At 49.3% G+C, this 22,435-nt stretch overlaps 1 long non-coding RNA gene, 1 other non-coding gene and 1 pseudogene across 2 annotated transcripts; 2 read left to right on the top strand and 1 right to left on the bottom strand.

The window, feature by feature from the left end:
• The first annotated feature begins 3,254 nt into the window (after positions 1–3,254).
• TRNAR-UCU (transfer RNA arginine (anticodon UCU)) lies at positions 3,255–3,327 on the top strand. The gene has a single exon. It is a non-coding gene; the product is annotated as a tRNA-Arg (tRNA).
• A 4,354-nt stretch (positions 3,328–7,681) lies between these two features.
• LOC149365079 (uncharacterized) lies at positions 7,682–9,358 on the top strand. The gene is made up of 3 exons (XR_016288634.1): positions 7,682–7,733; positions 8,875–8,957; positions 9,222–9,358. It is a non-coding gene; the product is annotated as an uncharacterized LOC149365079 (long non-coding RNA).
• Positions 9,359–9,698: 340 nt separating this feature from the next.
• Positions 9,699–12,384, bottom strand: LOC149365078 (uncharacterized; annotated as a pseudogene).
• Between the last annotated feature and the right edge of the window lie 10,051 nt (positions 12,385–22,435).

Here is a 22,435-nt window from a genome sequence, read left to right as displayed (position 1 = left end):
ACTTAGTGATGTACTTGTTAAATGGCTGATTAATTCACTCATTGACGTTTTCTTGGAGAGAACTCTAGTTTGGGCTAGTTGGTTCATGATTCAGGAGGAAAACGGCCCAAAAAAAAACGTGGACAAAAGAGAGACAAACACGACAGGACCAGCGCCAAGACAGGACCAGGCGCTGGTCCTGTCGTGTTTGTTTCTCTTTTGTCCACGTTTTTTTGCGCCGTTTTCCTCCTGAATCTTGGAGAGAACGTGTTTAGAAAAAATTTTATTTACATATGTACACATGCCAAGGTTACCAGATACATTGACATTTACAAGAGGACATGACACTAAGCATGTAAGGCGAGCCAATTAAAGGGTACTATAAATATCTCTAAGTAACTAACAGGAATTGCTCGCGGGCGATGGAAAACAGGAGAGCATACCTATTGACAGAAGAGTGAAAAGGCAATAATTTGACATTGAAACACTAAAAAGGAGACCTTAGCGCCAATTCGGTCTAAAAACCAGGACAAGACGACCGTTGTTTACAGAAATGAATAGGCATGACCATTTCCGGAGAAACTCTTCCTCACCCAAGAAAAAGGGTTCCTCGGACGTAGTCAACATGCAAACACTGACACACATTGCGAGCCTCAAAATTCACAAGAAGGTTTAGATTCATTGCTGTTTAACGCCCCAAATCGACTCAGACAATGAGCGACGCCGTAGTGAAGGGCTCCGGAAATTTCGACCACGTGGGGTCCTTTCACGTGCACTGGCATCGCACAGTACATGGGCCTCTAGAAATTCGAAAGAAAAACCGAAACAGGATACATTTACTGCGGTTTCTTTTTATAGCTGCAGCTTCCAGTGCAAAAAAAAAAAAATTGCTATTTGATGAAAGCAAATGGCGCAGTATCTGTCTCACATATCTCGGCGGACACCTGAACCGCGCCGCAAGGGAAGGGAGTAAGGAGGGAGTGCATTGAATAGAGAGAGGTGCCGTAGTGAACGGCTCCGAAATTTATTTCGACCACCTGAGGACCTTTAACGTGCACTGACATCGTACAGCACACGGGCACCTTTAGCATTTCGCCTTCAACGAAACGCGGCTGCCGCTGTCGAGTTCGAACCCGTGTACTCGGGCTCAGTAGCCATGGAAGATGAGGAGTCTGGACAGTCTGCCCAGCCATGCCAGAGCTATCGCTCGACCTTCGGGTATAAGCCTGGTTAAACCCCGCCTCTCATTTTCTTTATTATGAAAGGAACGACGCCCTGTTTCACTTCCCTGTGGACGCCTCAACCGCGCCGGGCTGTTTTCTCCTCCCCACCTGATCAGGAACCCGATTTTAATCCGGTTTATACGTTCAAAAATATCGCAACCTACTTTCAAGATAGCCATCGCCTTTACCCTAGCCAATGTAAAGGCCTCAAGAAGGCGGATGAGCGGCTTCTTCTCCGCCTCTTCACCAATACATTGCTGTGCCCGGCAGCACTAAAACATTTTGACCCCTCCTTTAGCGGCAACTGCCCGCACTGTGGTGCGGTGTCTTCGGACACCTATCACATGGTGTGGGCCTGCCCCTCCAACCCGGCCATTCCCCCTATCCCCAACCCAACCCGGGAGGACTGGGAGGCGACCCTGCTCGGCTGCCACGACTTACAGGCCCAACAAGCCTTAGTCGGGCGCGCCCGGGCGGCGGCTACCGCCACTGGGGTCCCAAACTAGGGACCTCCACCTAGTGTTTGTAAGGATCGGTCCCTTACGGGCCGATCCAAACACCTCCTGTTCTGAATAAATGTTTTCACCACCACCACCACCGCCGTGAGGGAAGGCAGTGAAAGAAGGAAGAGAGAAAGAGGTGCTGCAGTGTAGGAATCGGGACGAATTTCGATCACCTGGTGTGCACTGGCCCGCCGCGGTGGCTCAGTGGTTAAGGCGCTCGGCTAATGAGCCAGAGTTCTGTGCCACTTCCTTTCCACAAAACCAATTTTCATTTTTCAATTTCAAGTATTTCATACTGTCATCTACTCTCGGCGAGTAAACCTTTATTAAGAAAATAGGATGAGCCAGCGCGGATAGTGAATTCCGGCGCCTTCTTGGTTCGCGTCCCTATCGCGTTCACAACGAGAAGTCACGTGAGAGCCAATCACGTGCGAGCGGGACCTTCCATTCCACTCATCCGCTCTCTGGCAGGCGCGCAGATTGCGCGGTGCCAGGCGCGAGGTGACCTCTTCACATCCATTATATGCCGTGACATCCGGTGCTTTGACAATTCCATTGTCTCCCTTTATCGCTGTTAAACGCATACGCCGCTCTGCAGTGTAGCGGTTGTACGCTCGCTTCGCGACACGGAACCCATGTTCGATCCCCACTGCCCGGTAGTTAACTACTTTATTGTGCAATTTTCGGTTAACCTCTCTGCCTTTCCTCTTCTACATCCTCCTCCTCCTCCTCCTCCTCCTCCTCCTTATTGAGAAATATTTAATTGCTTTGCATGTCCCTTTGAACGTTCGGTGGTAAGCCAGAACACGCGAACCATCATGTGACATACGACGTGAACGTCAAACATGATTCGCTATTAGATTTTTGACGCCACAGTCCCTTTCGACCAATGGGGAACTATCGTCGCACAGGCACTGGGGTTCGCGTCGTACGAGAAGTGTAATGCTATCGCGTTAAAACAGGTGGTTGCTTCAATCGCTTTCGACCATTGTCCAAGCGGCGGCCGCAATAGCAGATGATGATACCGGCGTGCCAGGTGCGCCTGGCGCTATCTGCGCGTGCGCATTGGTGGCCGTGGTAAGCGCAGACGGTAGACAGTATAGTGTATAAGCTGTGCTAAAAGTTTGTTTTTTCAGGGTGCGCGAAGAAGACGACAGCGAGTTCTATTCGCGACCTCATTTTACCATCGAGGTGGGAAACTGCGTCTCCCACTAAGACTAGATGGCTTTCGTCGCTGACCGTGACTGTACGCGCACTGTTTTCTGCGCCAAAATTAAGTCCTTGTCCGTTCGTTTGGGAAGCACGATGTCTCAATGGCTGGGACACAGGCAGCCAAGCTGAACGAATACGGAGTAGCATAATCGGCATTCTGCATTCGCCTCCATGATAAGGATTCTAGATTGTGTGCGGGTGGCAGCAAGCGTTTCGACAGCGTATGAAATTTCTGGCTGGGCGCAGAGGCAAGGCGCGTGGTAATTAAAAAAAAAGTATTCAAGCTAGAAGCATAGCATGCCTATAACAATTACAAACGACAACGCGTTAACAGGAGGCCCTTGTGGCGCAGTGGAAAGCGCGTTGGACTTCTAATCCAAAGGACCCGGGTTCGAATCCCGGCAGGGGTGTTTTTTATTTCAACACCTTTTTCTTTAATACATTCCTCTGGCGCAATTCATTGTACGTTGCCACTGCACATTGCAGAGCTTCAATGTAAAGGACGTAAAACATCGCAACGTAAAACAAGAAATTCATCGTTATATGACACTAAACCGTGTTAAATCTAAGCTAGAAAAGTGGCGGCGCCTGTTACACTCTAAGTACGTTACGTGTTGATAGGATTTTGAAAAACATTGCTACAAGCGTTCTCTACTTGCCGCAGGAAAATTTGCCCAACAGTGTCTTTACCGCAGCCGGTTTGCCTTTTTTTGACATTCTTTTCAAACAAATTGTAGTACTGAAATATTTTTAGAATAGCGCATACAGACACATAAATACGAAACCGGTACCGTTGAGACATGTTCCTCGCTATCATAAACCGAGAGTGCGCACTCACTACGGCAAAGCAACTAGGAAATATTACGTGCCAGTTATCTTTAACGAATTACCGGACGATTTATTTTCTTTAACCACCCGCAAAAAACTGCGTGTTGCTGTTGAAGCAGAGAATCTTTAACATGTACTAATATCTTACCAGTGCTTTTTCATTCTTTTCGTGCCAAAATTTTTATCTTCTTCATATTTACGTCTTTGAATTTTCTTTTGCCTCTGATGGAGCTCTGATGTAGCGCGAAGATTGCCGCGGCTGCCGGTCGTCGCCGCACAAGCCCGCTTGTGGCCTCGATCGGCGCCTCCGTTTTTTTGTATGGTCAGATTATACTGAATAAAGATTATTATTATTATTATTATTAATTATTATTATTATTATTATTATTATTATTATTATTATTATTATTATTATTATTATTAAATTCAGGGTAAGATAGACGCGGAAGAGCACCACATGCGCGTGCAACGTAATTTGGGGCATGCACGCCGCTTCGACGACGACGGCCGTCGGTTTACCGCTGGAGTTTGTGCTCTCGCACCTAACTGGCAAGTAAAGCGCCGCAACTTCTGAGCTTGTGCAACCGTGAAGAGGTTGTGCAAAGTGAAGAGGACCACGAGGATACCAATTTCAAGCCGGTGGGTCCATTTTTTCGGATTTTATCGGCATTTGAAGTTCCCACGTGGTCGGCAAAGCGTTAGGCCTAACGAGGCTTAGCACGAGTACGGGGCTCCGCGGCCTTCCCGGCTTCGGCCCGCGGTGAAGACGCATCGGAGTGATGTCCCGAACGAGAAATCCGAGCTACGACCAACCCGTGACCTTAGGACCGACAAGATTTCGGCAGAATCCCAGGAAAACATGGAAGAAGACTTCCACGACACCATCGAAGTGGCCCACATGCAGCAAGACCGAGACGGCTTCGCTGCAGCAGGGATCCAAGACCCGGGAAGCGTATTCGCCAACTGCAGCCTGTACAGCCACATGGCTTGAAACCACGGTAAATTGATCACGGTGACTGAAGATTGTCACAACGGCTTACCTAAAAGGGATAATAAATCCTCTTAAACGGCGTTATATGCCACTAAGCATCACGATTTGTGACCTAAAAGGTAAAAAATGAAAAAAAAATGAAATTAAAAAAACAATAAAATTACAGTACAGAGAGCGGAGTCGAACGGCCGACCTTCCATACGCAACACGTGCCTCTAATCCACTGCGCCATAGAGGCGATGTCAAGGCGTCGTTCTGAATGAATATTTATACCAGCCTTAATGTGGCTGCTACCTGCCGGTGGGCGGCGCTGTCATCGCTGGCTGTACCCAACGTTGCTGTACCGGCTGCATTTGGCGAACACGCCCCCGGGAAGCAGCACCTCACCGATCCAACGCTCACAAGTAAGCGGAATTGACAGAGAAAAAGAAGACGACTGGATAGTCGCCATGTCGAAGAAACAAAGGCCGCCGCAGCAAGTTTTGGCGGGAAACGGCCTAGATTGCGCGCCTTTTTCAGGGGCGACGAAGAACGCAGCTGGCGCGCCAGCTGCGGCGGAGAAGAAGGAGAGGGAGGGAGCGCCGAGGCGACGCCTGCCTCCGCTCCCCAGAGACGACTTTAAAATCGTCCTCCGGCCGAGAGGACTCGCAGTCAGAGACTTGCACCAACACCACGTGGCGCGGGCGGTAGTCGCGGCTACCGAGCGGGGATGTAAGGAAGAAGACCTGATCATCCGGCTGCGCAATGGATCGAACATCATAATTGTGAGCACCAGCAACGAAGAAGCGGCCAAGAAGATTATGCGCATCAAGCAGCTGAGCTTCGGAGGCAAGAACTACGCCGTAAACGCACACGTGGCGGCGCCGGAAGGCACGCTACGCGGGGTGATCCACGGAGTGGATCCGGAGACTTCGACCGAGGAACTCAAGGCAAGCCTCAGAGTTCGCACGCAAGGCGTGAAGATCCTAACAGCCAGAATGCTCGGGAGATCCAGCACGGCCGTCATCACCTTCGACGGCCCCACCCTCCCGAAGCAAGTTCTCTACCACAGCGGAGAATTTTGGTGCTACCCGTACCGGCCCACGAGGGAGGTATGCTACACCTGCGGCCAACAGGGGCACCGAATGGACGTCTGCCCGAATCCGGAGACTAGGGCCTGCAGACAGTGCGGACTCCAGAACCCGGCGGCAGACCACCAATGCACACCCAAATGCCTGCTGTGTGGCGGCGACCACGTGGCGGGCACGAGAGACTGCAAACAGCGACTCAAGTCGGCGAGCGAGCTGCGGTGGGGCCCCCTGCAGCAGCAACGCCGTAGCCGGGGCCGCAGCCGGGGAAGAAAACCAAGATGGTTTCGTGACGAGAGTCAGGAGTCGGGCCGGAGCAGCCGCGGGGGCAGCCGGAACCGGAGCCAGAGCCGGGGATCCGAAAGGGACGAGTCCTTCCCACCCTTGGGCGGCAACGGCAAGCAACAGCAGAAGCAGACGCAAGGGCAGCAACAGCAAAAGAAGAGCGGCGGCGTTAAGGTGAGCTGGGGAGACGGCCCTCCCAAATCACTCTTTGCTCCGCACTCGAACACAAACAACACACAAACCGCACGCGAGAAACAGCTAGCGGAGGAAAATACAACAATTAGAGATGTGGCAGTGGAACTGCAGGGGGTACAGGAAAAAACAAGGCCTCCTGCAGCAATTCATCTATGCCAGAGGAACCCCACCAGACGTAATTATGCTACAGGAAACAAACTGCACCCCTTCGCTTAGGGGCTACACGTGTCAGGAAAATGGCCGTACGGCAACTCTCATTAGCAAACAAGTAGTAGCCATAGCACATAACGAAATAGAGGACACCCGGATCGAACACGTGATCACGGAGATAATCCCCAAAAAGAAGCACGATCTAAAAGCACTTATATTATAAACCTATACAGCCCTCCCAGACAGAAAGATGGGGACTTTATTAGGCTCTTTACGGAGGCGAAAAAGTTAGCGGGGAACAACACCCTAGTAATAGCAGGTGATTTCAACGCCAAGAGCCCGAGGTGGGGCTACAATAAAGACGACAAGAAGGGACGTGGCATTTGCGCTGCAGCAGAACAGGCAGAGTGCGAATTGCTAACCGACGAACACCACCCAACTAGACAGGGGAACAGCGTCAGTCCAGACACGTGCCCTGACTTAACCTTCGTAAGGGGCGCCAGACAAGCCGAATGGGAGAACCTGCTCGAGAACCTTGGAAGCGACCACCACATAATAAGGATCAGCACAACCGCAAACAATATCAAGCGGAAAATAGGCAAGGTCCGCCTAACGGACTGGGACGCCTTCAGAGCACACTGCAAGCAGATCAAGGGCGACATTGTATCTGCGGAGGAATGGAGCCAGCAACTCAGACAGATCCAAGAACTCTATACTAAAGAGGTGGATAGAACCGAACAAACTCCGGAGGTGGACAAGCGGCTCCTCAAGCTATGGGAGGCGAGACGCGGGCTCACCAAGCATTGGAAAAGACAGAAGTTCAATAGGAAGCTAAAGATTAAAATAGCCGAAATAACTAAACAAGCGGAGGAGTATGCAACGCAGCTGGCTAGGCAAGGATGGCAGCAATAGGGACCCACACCTCAAGTTTGTCGCAGCGCCAATGCGCACTTGCGGCCGGATTGGGAACTGCTGGTGAGCAGCGCCGCCGGCGCAGCGCATTCACCAAGCTGCGTTTCGATGCCTACGCGTGCTGCTCGCGCTGTTTTTGCTGTCGCCGGTGTCTCGCAGCAGGCGTTCAATGAGGAGTTGTGGCACATATTTCAAGTATGGCGGGAGCGACCGCGCGTCGGGCGCGGCGGTCGAAGAGTGGCGAAAGGTATTGTTGTGTTGTCGGCTGCCACAACAGTTCTATAAACACCAAAGGCAGAGAACCGCCTGTGAAGTTCCATCGATTCCCGGGAAAGTGGTACGAGCAAAAGAGGCGGCAAGCCTGGATTACTGCCGTCCGCAGAGTCAAGTAAGTCTTATTTTACTTTCTACTGTGGCGGATGTTTTGCTTTTTAACGCCTGGCGATTCTGCATAGGGTTCCAATGTGTGCTAGCCGACTGAGGTGACTAGTTTTCATTGTAATTTAGTAAGGAGTATTTTGCTAACCGACCTCGCGCTGGTGCATCCAGTATTTGTTTTTGTTTTGGCCAAGAGTTTTGGCAATAGAAGTGCATTATATGTTGACGATTGCGAGACACAATTACTAATGTTGTGCTCCACATCGCTGGGGCTGCGTCGGCGTGGTGTAGTACGGGCGCCATGAAGCTGGCGAGGCTGCTCTGCTCTCGTCGTCGGTTCGTCGTTCTCGCTGCGTCGGGCGTGGGCACGCAGTAGTGGAGACAACCTCGAGAGACGGCTAGACCCCGTGTTGTCAGGTCGTGGCGCAGGTTGCCTTGTTTTGTTCGACTGTCTCGTACGCTGGCTGTGAGTACGGCTCTGCCGCGCTCCCCTCGCCGGCTTCCTACTTTCAAACGTGGTTTTCTTGTTGTTCGGTGTACTCGCCGCCTCTCGTTCGCCAGCCGCTGGCCACTGTTTTTGTCTCCGCGGCCGCGGGACGCTGTCTTTATCGCCTCTCTCCGTTTCCGCTGCGCTTGTGTTTAATGACCGCGCCACTTCGGCCCCGCCGGCAGCTTCAAGCTTTTCGCGGCGACACAACAGGATGACATGATGATTAGCTTACAGTACATATGCTTGACCAGAATCTTGTCGCTGTGTATGCGCACGACCATTCCACTTTCGGGCTCGTTTCCTCCCAGCAGCATTTCGTCACTGTATCTATATTAGATTAAAAAGATCACAGTAGTAATAACATTAAAATTATTACTTATGAATATTTCACCTTTGAATGGTTTATTTATGCTAGAAAGGATGACTACGAGCCTAGCAAAATGAGTTAAAATAGTTCACCTCGGTTGCATGCTTTGGGAACCAGTGTTTCAGATCAACGTATATACGTATTTTCCTCATTTAAAAAATTGTTCGACAATAGCGCCCAGGAGTAGGTTTCAGTCCATCTTTGGGAGAACTACATGATTTGAACAGATATGCTGCTTGGTACTTAATGTTGCATGCTTGATTTTAACGGTGTTTCTCTTGATCCTTGGCGCAGCCCTGATGGAACTCCATGGATACCTACAAAATCATCACGAATTTGCAGCACTCATTTTGTGGACAACTGCAAAAGTGATATGAGTGAGCATCCGTCGTACATTCCAACTATTTTTCCACCACTGTACATGAAGAAAGCGCCTGACCGAGAAAGAACGCAAAGGTAAGACTGCCACTGAAAGTGGGAAAAGAATTAGCAGCCACTTTTAGTAAACGTGTGAGGCTATGGTCTATGCACACTGTCAGAAGCGGTAATTCATTGCACTGCATGGAAGATACGTGCTTGCTACAGCTTAACATCGCTGTTACATTTTGACATTTCGCTTTTGCCATTTTTGTTCAAAACAGGTGTCAGCGGCGCTTGATGCAGGCAGCTTCATCTAGTCTACAGAGTATACAAATGCAACAATTGGCACCATCAACCACAGAGGCAGTGTCAGCAGCACCAGCACTAAAAGCTTCAGTGAGTGCAGACAGGACCGAAGACGAGCACGAGCACCAAATGGACTGGAGTGACAAATCTGAAGATGGTGGGATACCGCCAAGTGACACGGATGATCTGCAACACCCATGCAACACTCCATACAAATCAAGTTTCACCATTACTTTTATTGTCACCATACAAAAATCTGTCTTTGTTATAGCATGTGGGTTTCAGTGACAAGACATTCCAAACAAAATTGGAAGCCATGCATGCACTTTGTCCTTGTCATTTACCGCAGCAGCTGCATGCCTGTAATTGCGGTCAAGATTGAAATAAACTTGTCTGCATGATGCTCTCATCAGAAAACATGGTTTTACTGGTTTCCGCAAAGGCTAATTTTCTTAAATAGGCTCCTTGAGGTATGAAGACTGTTTTTGTCGCAGAATAGTACCAGCATTGACGAAAATAACAGTACAGGTGAAGAAAAGTAAACAGGAACGTCGAAATTCGGGCTTCTTGGTTCATGCTTTGAAACAATAGCGCAAAGAGTGTGTGCCTCCTCGTTTCATGGTCTCTTGTCTTTTTGCGTTACAGTTTTGAGATAATAGCCAATTAATTTCTGATAATCCATTTTTTTTAACTATCAGAGGCACCTTGCTGGAATTGGAATTTTTTGGCCAATGGTTTATAGTAGCCATATGAATCTTCAGAATTTCGAAAGTGCAATTCTCCTCAGCGCTATGGCCAAACAAATTTTGGCTGCATCTTGCCAAAATACACTCTTTTGAAAAACATGAAGGAAAGCAACTCCTTCAGTGCACGTAACTAGTTGAAAGCTCAATTTTATTGAGCCACAGCGCGAGGATAATCGTGCTATCGAAACTTTAAAACCCAGTGAGGCTCATATTAACGACTGGCTACTAATGATTAATTGCAACTAGGTGTCTTGTTCTCGTAATGAGTTAATTATCAAATGTAGTTATTTGGCAAACTAGTTAGCTTCACTGACCTGTTTTCTGATGCGCACAGACTCTGGTATTGTGCCGCAGAAGTCTTCTTCATACCTCAAGAAGCCTATATTTTTAAAAAAACAACTTCATCTTCCCTTCATGTGTCCATTACAGTATTTGCAAGTGACCAGATTCACTAGACTAGACTAGATTCACTAGGCAAGTGACTAGATCAGACTCATAGCAACAAAATTCCACACATTAAAATACTTCCTCAGTGGTACACTTCTATTATTTCAACTGTAATGTTTGAGGTCATTTCGCCTGAAGTAACACTCTCACGGCTGACGAAGCCCTCAGTACAGATGAATGCTCAGAGCACAAGGTAGGAATCATTTTTACTGCGATATACCACACTGCTGTGACCCATTATTTTGCAAAAATATAACACAACAATGTATTCTCACTTTGGAACACACAGTGCAATGTACGGGCTTAAAGATAATCTAACAGTGGAATCCAGTGATCACAGACGAAGGATTTTAGCACATATTATCAAAAATTGGAGAAAGGTGAAAACGAAATCGGAGTAAGAAGCTAAAACAATGTTGGAATAAAGAACTTGAAGTAAAAGCGCTCCAGCTTTGGGATAAGCTCCCAAAGGAAAAGCTCATCGCGAAGTACACTTACTATCACTGACTGCTTGGGTGAATACACATACAGGAGTGATCTCTGTAAATTTAGTATATACAATGATACTTGTAGCTGTGTGTAGTACTGATGTGTTTTCTTGAGTGTGATTACGTTGTCAGTGAATGTGAGATAGGGGAGATGGCACATCCTCAGTTCATAGTCCACAAATGGACAGTCCTTAAATTTGTAAGTGCACTTTATCTCGATGAGCACTGTTTCGTCCCCAATCCTGACCAGTCCGTCAGGGCTACAACAGAGCCATGGCTGCTGCGGCAGCACCACCAATCCTCTCTGCAAAATCCAACATGGGTATTAGTATTTCTAAAAAAATTTACAATACTCACATTGTTTAATAAAAGTGGAGGGCATGGATTGCAAAACAAAGCAGCTACACACCTGGACAATACGTGCTTCAAGTTTCTGTTCCAAGCTCTGTCGCGCTGCGCTTTCTGTCTTGATGCCTGTCAAATAGTAACGCATGATAGTTAAGTACTAAAAATGTAGTACACACATGAACTCCAATAAGCGAACAAATCACGACTGGCAATAGGCTACCATACTTGAACATCATTTCCAATTTACCGGGTTATCATGGATTTAGGAAGCCAACCGTAGCGCATTGCAGGACTTGTGTAGGAGGTCACTTTTGAAAGTTGGTGAGCAGCCTTGAGAAGACCCTCATCACATTTTTTTGTCATGACTGCGTGAGCTTTCGAAGCGCTGATCATGAGCCTCCGTTCCACATGCCACCTAGATAACAAAAGAGAAATACGCAATGTTGACGGTCTGATATTCACGCTTTGTGCAATTTCTCTGTTAAAATCCACTATACCTCGCACAGTTCGCCTGGCCCTGGGTAAGAATAGGCAGGTCGGCAAAACTCCCATGTACCAGTATTTTTTGCTTGTATTTTTCTTTTTGATCCAAACTGAGGTCAAATAAGAAGTCATGCGGTCTCGTCTTCTCATCGTCTATAACTTCAAGGTGATGGTAGACTGGCCTCGTCAGCATCGGCGCCAACAGGTCTTCCAGGAGCTCTCTTTCGACAGCTTCCGAAGCTCTCTCAATAATGCCATCCAGGACTTCTTTGCAGATCAATTCGTCTGTGTGTTGGGTCGTGAGCTCTAGCACTTCTTGTAGTGGACACACAATCTCTGGATACTTGAGCAGCACAGTACGTGTGGCAGGCTTCACATCTACGTACCTGGCTTTCTGACCTTTTTATTAATGCGAGGAAGATGAAATGATGTCACACTTTGTGTCTGCAAACTAAAAGTGTTCAGAACACACCATTGGCAGAATGCACTAGCCTTATCGGAGGACTAACTATATGAAAGTCTATTTGACAAAATACGTATGACCGGCCACAGAAATGTGGTTAGAAGAAAATGAGGAACTTTTTGAAACGGGCTGGCTAAGCAAACTTACTAGGCAATAAGTCCATCAAGTCGTCTGATGAAGGCCTTATGTTCTTGCTGCTTGGTTTGCCCCATTTTTGAGGCTGGCTTGTGCATGACTGCTCTTCATAAGAATTGATGAAAAAGCACACAGCAGCAGCGTGCTTACAGTGCCCCTTGATACCAGCCTTGCAAGTGCACTTGGCACGGCAAATTGTAAGCTGGCGTTTTAGAGGGCATGACCATGCAAGCTGCAAAAAAAAATTGCGGAGGGCACTTGAGACTACTTACATTCTCTGAGTGCGGAAGGATTTGTCTCATTGTGGGCTACTATATATATTTAGCTATATTTGTTTACTAGTTCGCAACTAATGACATTTTAGAGGCCTCAGCTTCTAGACCTTTCCACTAAAGGCCTTTATGTTAAATAACCCTAGGTTAAGGTCCTTAGGTCACTCATTTAGCATGAAAGCCTTTGTGTCAGAGGCATTTACGCTGAAATTCTTAATCTAAGGCCCAAGCCTTCAGGGTGAATGCATTTGGCCCCACGGCCTTCATCCTAAAGGCATTTCACCTAAAGCTCTTCAACCGAAAGGCCTCCCTTTTCCATCGGAAAAGCTTTTGAACTCTTACTTCACGTGCCACTGTATCTAAGAAATGTCATCGATAGGAAAGGCCTCGACATAAAGAAGCAAGGCTAGAACTGACAAGGGAATGGAAACTGGTGGACATTGCACAAAAATTGTTCTGGATGGTCGTGCGCAATGATCATTTGTACATCGAAGTTCGGCACTGATGCCCCTCACGAACACATTTATTTCTTTTAGGTATTTAACAGTGCTCTTAAACCACATTTGTTTACTTTGTTTCTTCGCGTGCAACGACCGAGACACACATCCAAACTAAGCGCACCAAATGGTTGCGGTCGCCGTACATACAAAGCTGAACGTACTCTTGCTAAACTTCTCATGCTGAAAGGTAAAAAGATTTACCTCAAATTCCACGTCGTAAACGATGTTGTCAGTCACCTGTGACACACACTTCGCCTTTACGAGTACACTGTTCTCCTCAACAATTTGCTCAACGCAGTGCACATGGGCCACCAGCAGCTCTCCCTTTTTATGTTCGCACTGCGAAAAAAGCACTCCCTGTCAACTATTTTCTTGACACCACATCTAAGTGTGTACATCGTTGCACACTCGACGCACTACGGTGTTCAAGAGCGAGCGAAAGAGCACGAGTATCAAGCGCGCGTGCGAAACAGGCCGCTTTCACAGAGGTGCGAAAGACCAGGCGAACAAAGCAGGAGCGCAAGCACGAAAGAGATTTCTCCGACAACGGCATCCAAGCGCAAGCCCGCGCGCGCGAAAATCAAATTTCTCTCAACAACGGCATGTTCGCGCGAGCGGCGCGTGCGGAGGAGGATGAGCGCGCGCGCGCAAAGCTTTTTTTTTCCGCGCGTCGACACGCAAGCGAGCAGGAGCGCTGGTCGTCCTGCCCGCCCAGTTACGAGGAGTTGCTCAGAGAGGGCGCTTTTCACTGGCGTCCGCGGCGCCCTCTGGCCGAGGTTGTGTCCCCTATTCAGCAACGCGCTGAACGGCACCCTCAACACGGCCAGGACGTGGCAGATCCTCAAGTCCCTCATGGACCCGAGCAAGAACAAATCAGAAAGCGGCAAATCGATTCAGAGGCTGGTGCACCAGTACACGGGCACGGACGAACAGCTACTCGAGGAAGTCCGGGTCAAATGCTACGGCAGAGACCAGGTCGAAAGCTACCAAGAAGAGTACCAGGGCGAAGAGAATCCAACCATGGATCGGCCCATAACGAGAGAGGAAGTCGTCGAGGCGATCAGGTCGGCAACAAAAAACACAGCAGCGGGGGCGGACAGAATCAAGAACTCGCTCATAAGAAACCTCAGCGATGGAGCCATAGATCAGCTCACAGCCTACTTCAACAAGCTCTGGCAAGAAGGAACAGTGCCGGCCGAGTGGAAACACGCGGTAGTGGTAATGATCCCGAAGCCAGGCAAGAAACTCCAGGTCGAGAACCTCAGGCAGATCTCCCTCACGTCGTGCCTGGGCAAGATGTACGAGAAAGTAATCACAAAAAGGATCCAGTCGCACCTAGAGAAGAACCAACTGTACCCAGACAGCATGTACGGGTTCAGAGCCCACCTGTCTACGCAGGACGTACTACTCCAACTCAAGGAGGAAGTACTCGAGAAAATGCCGAGAAGTGGCGAAAACGTTGTCATGACCTTCGACATAAAGGGAGCCTTCGACAACGTGAGCCACGCCGCCATCATGGAAGGCATCAACAACACCAACTGCGGGGGAAGAACCCACGACTACATCAGGGCCTTCCTGAGCGACAGAACAGCGACCGTGGGACTAGGCGAGCTGAGAAGCGACGTCTTCACCACGCCTTGCAAAGGAACACCCCAAGGCTCCGTGATATCGCCCGTCCTGTTCAATATGGCGATGATCGGGCTAGCAAGACGACTCAAGGAAATCCCGGGCATCCAACACGCGATGTATGCCGACGACCTCACGGTGTGGGTCACCCAAGGATCGTTAGGGGAGAAGCAAGACAGACTACAAGAAGCTGCGACCTGCGTAGAGACCTACGTCAGGGAGAGAGGCCTGAGATGTTCGACGGAGAAGTCGGAAATCATCAGGATCGGAAGAAATCCTACCAAAGCCTCGCTGGAAGTAGTTCTAGAGGGGCAACTGATCCAAGAACAGAACATGGTACGAATCCTAGGCATGTGGCTGCAGAGCAGCCGAAAATGCAGCCATACCATCAGCCTGCTGAGAAGAGCCGCGGAGCAGGTTGGCAGAATGATCAGTAGAGTCTCTCAGAGAAGGTACGGGATGAAAGAAGAAGATACCCTCAAACTCGTCAACAGCCTAATCGTTAGCAGAGTTATGTACTCCTTGCCCTACCACGCAACAACAAAGGCGGAGCGAGAGCAAGCCGACTGTATACTCAGGAAGGCATACAAGATTGCTCTACACCTGCCCAGAAACGCATCAAATGAGAAGCTACTCCAACTCGGAATCAGCAATACCTTCGATGAGCTTGCCGAGGCTCAATTGGGGGCACAACTCATCAGACTCAGAGGCTCCTCTACGGGAAGGGCGCTCCTGAGAAGGTTGGGTCGGAACACGTGCGGACTGGTAGACAGATACGCGGACGTACCGGACGACCTTAGAAAGACCTTTAATGTAGGACCCCTGCCTAAAAACATGGATCCTAACCTACACGAGGACAGACGAAAAGCAAGGGCCGAGCAGATAGAAAGGAGGCTAGGCCGATCAGAGAACACAGTCTATACGGACGCCTCCATGTACGTACATGCAGGGAAGCGCTTAGCCGCTACGGTGGTAGTTAATAGCACAGGAGACATGGCCACATGCGCCTCAGTGGAGGTCGTGGGCATAACGGAGGCCGAGGAAATTGCCGTCGCGCTGGCGGTAGCAGAAGGCTATAGGAAAGGCCGATCCCTAAACATCTTAACAGACTCGAAAGACACGTGTAAAAACTATACGAAGGGCAGAATTAGCGGCATGGCCCTCAGGATAATCAGTGGGGCAGCAGCCTCTGCTGAGAAGACACCCATACAACACATAATCTGGGTCCCAGGCCACGCAGGCGTAGCAGGGAACGAAAGAGCAGACAGCCTAGCTCGAGGGCTTACATACCGAGCAGGCATGTCAGATGTTCTGGAGCTTCAGCTACTAGCATGCGAGAGGGGATACGCAGAGACATTACAACTATACAGGGGGACTAGATTCAAGTACCCACCACCACACAAAGCCCTCACGAGGGAGGAAGCAGTCGGCTGGCGTAGGCTACAAACAAACTCCTTCCCCAACTTGTACATCTATAACAAGATGTCACCAACACAATACAGAGCAAACTGCCCCTGGTGCGGAGACACACCCACACTATACCACATCACATGGGAGTGCGAACGAAATAAAGCATTCCACCAACACGAATTCCCGAGTGCGGAGCAATGGGAGAGCCGGCTCACCAGCAGCGAGCTCGCGGCCCAAAGGGCCTTAGTGCGGCACGCTACTGATGCAGCGCGACTCAGTGGAGCCCTGGACTAGGGGCCCAACCTTGCTGAAGAGAAGCCTCAAGTCGCCGGCGCCACGAAAGACGACGGAGGCTTCGAATCCGCGAATCTCTTAAAAGATCTCAATAAAAGTTTTCTACTACTACTACTACTTGTGCAACCGCTGCGGTACCATGCACCCTTGCCTCATGTAAGCAACAGACCAGACGCAGCAGGTGTCCCCAGCTGACACCTATTATTCATGCGATTTGAAACGGCGCATGACGTACCTAGGAAGTCTGTCGTTTTTCTGATGTGTTAGATGTATCCATAGTATTTACACCTTTTGTATTTCCCAAACTGTTGCCTAGCTTGTGGTGCAATCGACAGCATTTCATCTTATCTATCGGGCTGAGCTGTGACACACGCTCGTAGGAGGACGTGGAGCGATATTTTTATTTATTTATTAATTTATTTATTGTAATACCCACAGCGCCACAAGGGGCATTACACTGGGGGGAATAACACATCAGGCAAACGAAAAAAAGTAAACTGCTACACATGCAATGCAACCACGAAAGTAGCATCATTATACAGCCCAACAACAGCATTTTGTGAACATTGACGTCGTTTGGCTGGGATGTCAGTCCTGACGACAGCGACAGGATGTAGGGAAGCAAACAACCGACCACATGGTGCCGTGGTTCAATATAATTTTGTTTTGATCTTTTTACCGCATGCCAAATGCGTCGTCATGTTCGCTCACTTAGCGGGACCGGCGCCCATCGAGAGAACGCCAGAGCGGCAGGTTCCCGCAGCCTCAACGGCGTTGCAGTTTTCTTTCTTTTGAAATGAGGTTGACACCAAGCCAACTAAAATAGAGCCATGTGAATGCCTAGGTAAATAAGGCGCACCATAAATACAGTTTATGCAAACGAATGACAGTATGGGCGGAGTTAATTAAAAGAAACATGGCAGCAGGGGCATGATGATGATGATGAAAAGCCTTTATTTAATAAAAGAGGTGAGGCTTTCTTAAAGAGCCCCGCAATGGGTGGAGTCCCTATTCCGGGACCCCATTGGTCGAAGCCGCCAGCTTAGCCCTCTTGACGAAAGCCTTTTGGGCCTGAAGGTCCGAGCAGCCAAGCAGGGCCGCCTCCCATTCCTCTCTGGTAGGGTTGGGGTGGGGGGAGAGAGCTGAGTTGCGCTGGCAAGCCCAAACCATGTGGTAGGTGTCAGCCACCTCGCCAAAGTGTTTGCACCTGCCAGTGAACGCGGGATCGAAGTGTTTTAATACTGCCGGGCACAGCATTGTGTTAGTGAATAGTCTAAGTAGAACGCGTTCGTTTGCTTTCCCCAGTCCCTTTGCAGGGGCTGGGTACACGCGGTGTCTATCCTTATAATAAGATGTTATGTCTTTGAACGAGAGTAAAGAGCCACCTTCAGGTTTCAGGTGCTTCGTTTCCTGCTAGGCCCTGATGGCCCGGAGTCCAAACTATGCAGCGGGGAGTAGGATCGGTGTCTCGGCTGCAGTTCCTTAGTATTCGTTCAGCTAGTGAAGTTATCCAGCCAGCCTCATAATTTTTACACGCCGAACGCGAATCTGTTATGATGTGTTTTGATTTGGTATCAGAAGCAGCTAGGGCGATAGCAACCTCTTCAGCTTGTGTTGTGCCTGGGGCTTGAAAGGAGAGACCATCCACCTGTATTTCTTGATGTATGACCGCGGCAGTGTACCACCCCCCGTGGGTCGGCCCGGCTACATCTACGTAGTAGACACCTTGCTTGTTGCCATAGTGGCGCGCTAAGGCTTCCGCCCTAGCCTGGCGACGACCACTATGGTCTTCCTTATCCATCTTAGTGGGGAGGGATCGAACTCTGACGGCGCGTCTCCAGAGTTCGGGCACTCGGACCCGCTCCTGAATGTGGAAATCGTGTTGGATGTGAAGCCGGGCTAGCAAGTCCCGGCCCGACTTCGTTTGGGCTAGCCTCGTGTATTGATTTGTGAGATGGGCTTCCTTGAGCTCCTGAAAGGTGTTCACCACTCCCAATGCAAGAAGTCTCGCATTGGAGGTGGAGACAGGAAGGTCAAGTGCCCTCTTCATCATTTTACGGAGTATTACCTCAACTTTGTCTTCGTCGTGCTTCCGCAAGTGTAGATAAGGGACCGAATAAAGAATTCGGCTGATTACGAAAGCAGGGGCATGCTTCTGCCATGGTCAACTTGACGTCATATGCCGCAGTCGCCAGCATTTCGCGATCAATCGAAGGCGGGCAGGTGAGTAGAAAATGAAATGAACTGTTTCAAAATGAGGCCCCTGGGCTCAAATTCACTGTACTCCACGACTACTCTTTTGACAATGGAGGGGAAGATACGCTGCCGAAACACGCACTTTTCCTGCGCAGCGGAATACAGGACCCCCTCGCTATTATAAAGGAAAGAGCCTTTACTGCCTCATCGTTGTCGACAGAAGGTTGTCAGCAGAAGTGTCGCGCCTTTCGGTTGGTCGAAATAGCTATACCGTCAGAGTGCGCGGATTCGAAGTAATGAGGACACCCACAGATGCCTAACGCCCCCTTTTCGAGCACACGACAACTAATAATATAGTTGTCGTCCGATCCGACAGGGGGCGTAAAGCGTCCATGGGTGGCCATATTACATACCTCATTACTGCGAACCTTCCTCCATGCTGCGAACAGAGCCATGGATGCAACCATGGAGGGAAAAAAACTAGGAGGGAACGTGACGTCAGAATCTTGAAGCCTACTCATAACCAGAGTCCCTCAATACCTTTATTGAGGGACTCTGCTCATAACAAATATAATGGAAAGCATCTTGGGAAATAGGCCCTCACGTGACAAGGCAGCGGTAGCTCTTAGCCGGATTTCGGTTACGGTTTCGCTCTCTCGCTGTGTTGTTTCAGACGACCAACACGACTGCGCTCGAAATTTGAGAAGCGCACACAGGCCATGGAGCTTAGAGATTTGTATGTGCCGAGTGACCAGCGCTTCAGTGCGCCCATGGGTTTCGCGAAGTGCGGCTGGGTCGTCTGAGCTGCGCAATGAAATGCTGCGTGCCGGGATGCAGGAACCGTACGGAAGAACGCCGTCCTGGAGGCCTCATCACAATCACAATCACAAACAGAAAACTCTTGCTACTGTCACTAATGACAGCTTCTGTCAGGTCGCAGTAACGAAAGCTGCATTATTCTATAGGACGGTATCTGCCGTCGTCTTCCGACAAGGGCAGCCAGTTCTCGAGCAACGGCGTGAGCCCACAGCACTGCGTCAACTCCGAGCATCGGCTCCGAAACCGACAAACAAGCTAACGCCGAGGGCCGGGAGACCTCGCGCAGGGGCAGACGTAAAGCCGCCGGCGCTCTCTGTCGATAGCGATAGAGAGAAATACCTTAATTACTGCTGAATTTCACGCCGGAACCGCGTATGTGCGCGAGCATATTGGCGCGACTTGTGCCTCGAGAATAGCGGAGAACGGCGGGCCCATGGGCGGGCCGAAGTCCGCCTGCCCGAGAAATAGAATCTTGCGCAGCGCGCCGGAGCGCTCTTTAAACACGTCCGTCCGCCGTGAGCGCGCTGGAAGCCGCTGCGCCCATTTTTATAGGCTCTTTTTCTTCGACTATTCTCGAGTTCTCCGCTTAGAGCATGCGCTGAAATAAACGCTCCGTATGTGTGTATAACAACGAAAGGAATTCCTTTCCATTCTTTTTATGAACCACAGTTGAACAGTGACGAGGTCGCGGCCGCACGCTGCTGGGAAAAATTCTGAATTCCAGCGACATTCAAAGCGGGCATGAGCAATTTGTATTTCTAGCGAGACCATGCAAAACGCCTCCTCACGTCGGTACTGGAGTACCGTACACATATAGCGCACAGCGACGTTAGTTCAAATGCGCAGTGCCCACCGACGAACCCTTTGATGAAAAGTTTACCTGCAGTTTTCTACAGTGCACCCAAAAACTCAAGAGTGTAATCAACTGAAGTGTTGAGGCGCGGAGCCTTCTGGCAACCTCGAGCTCGGTACGCATTCCGCCAAAACTGCAAGACAGGCGCTGCGCCTCTGCGCTACATCGGAGCACGGACGTTCACTAAAAGCACCGCGATCCAAGCTGGTTGGCAGTCTAGTAACTGTGGATGGCCTATTTCCTAAGAGTCAGTGCGCAAAAGGGCCCTCGGCAGCGGCGTCAGAGGAGGATGGCTTGTAGAGGCTGAGCACGTGACGTCAACGTGACGTCATGCTCCCTCCTCTTTTCTTTTATAGTTTTTTTTTTCCTCCATGGATAGAACCGAACTCATCGAAGCAGGGAGAGAGTCGTGCTGAAGAAGCAGTCAAAGTGTTTAGTTTTAATGTGTAGTCAAAGTGTGTAGTCTAAGAAAGCACTAGTACAGCACAAACAGTTTCGCAGTCAATGCCAAATAGTGCTCCAGGAAAGGATTTCGCCTTGCAGCGCTTTAGAGAGCCAAAGTGCCCACTGAATTTTTTAGTTTTCTCATAATATAAAATTGTATATATTTGTTATTAAAGTCCTATTCCTAACATAATCTGACAGAACTGCCAAATTTTAACGTTATAAAGACTAAGAAGAAAGTTTCTTCGATTACAACAAATTTGCTAGGTAGGTTGCAGCGTTCGTCCGTGTTTTTTTGCGTGTTCCTTCTCCGTGTGTGTGTGTGTGTGTGTGTGTGTGTGTGTGTGTGTGTGTGTGTGTGTGTGTGTGTGTGTGTGTGTGTGTGTGTGTGTGTGTGTGTGTGTGTGTGTGTGTGTGTGTGTGTGTGTGTGTGTGTGTGTGTGTGTGTGTGCGCGCGCGCGCGCGTGTGTGTGTGTGTGCTTCTTCGCTGCAATATGAATCAAGAATGTTACCAACCTGCCCAAAAACGTGTTTTACTTGCTAAGTTACGTCTTGATAGAAGAAGCTTCCATAGATGGCGCCAGTGTTCCATAGATAGAAGCTTCCATAGACGGCATTAGTGTTCCTGTATAACACTACAGCGACGTAGAGTCACTGCAAAAAAATTGCCGACGATTACGTTACTTCCTAAGGCAAAATTTGCGCGCAGCTCACCAGCTGTTTCAGCTTTTCGATAGATTGAGGCAAAGAATTCGAGCTAGGCATGTATGTACAATTACAGACAACTTGTTATTTTTCACACATTTTTCTTCTACAAGAAACACTCCGCTAATAGTTCTTGATTGTCATGAAGGAAGCTTTGTGGTCCGAGAAATAGATAAATATATGCTTGACTTGCTGCACTAATGCCTTGTTCGCAAAGAAGAGGTCTATGCAAGTGCTTCGCGAGGTTGTCAAAGCCGTGAGAGGCGTTACGAATGAAAAGAACGCGATCTTCTCCCACATGAGAAATAAGGAATTTCTGTTTGTTTGTATTCATATGTACATTAAAGTCCTCACCCACCCTGCCAACCTGGCAGGTAATGGTTGATCGCGAGTTCGCTCACCGTTGTCAGCGCTCTCATATAGCCCACATCTCTCTCTCATCACCCCACGTACCTATAAGCGTGATTCAGGCGTCCGCTGATCCAGGGAGCCAGTTCAGGCGCACTTCCTTTCCTTAAAATGATCGGAGTGTAAAACGTTTTAACGCCAACGCCAATGAACACAACGAACGTCGACGGCCTATGGCTTCTGCCAAGGGCGTCCGCAGAACTTTTTCGAGGGTGTGCACCCGATGTCCGGGGATTGGGGCGGCGGTAGGTTAGCACCAAAAAGGAACTAGTGCATAACTAATATCCGTAATTCCAGGAGAGGGGGGGGGGGGCAACCCCCCCCCCCCTTGCCCCCCCTTCCGGACGCCCATGGCTTCAGCGCCACATTTCTGGCATAACGTTGTCAACACCAACGTATGCAGCCCACATCTGTCACTACTGCCACATAGCTTAAAGCACGATTGAGGTGTCCACTGTTCGAAGAGGGTTGTTATGCGCCTTCTCTCTGGTTCATGTGTCCACCGAGATGTACAAGACAGACAGTGCGCCATTTCCTTTCGTCAAAAACCAA

This window comes from Amblyomma mixtum, chromosome 2 (genome assembly GCF_055824585.1).
Source record: "Amblyomma mixtum isolate Tamu chromosome 2, ASM5582458v1, whole genome shotgun sequence".
Taxonomy (NCBI): Eukaryota; Metazoa; Arthropoda; class Arachnida; order Ixodida; family Ixodidae; genus Amblyomma; species Amblyomma mixtum.
The sequence above is the reverse complement of the archived record's forward strand: the minus strand, read 5'-3'. Positions and strand labels throughout refer to the sequence as shown.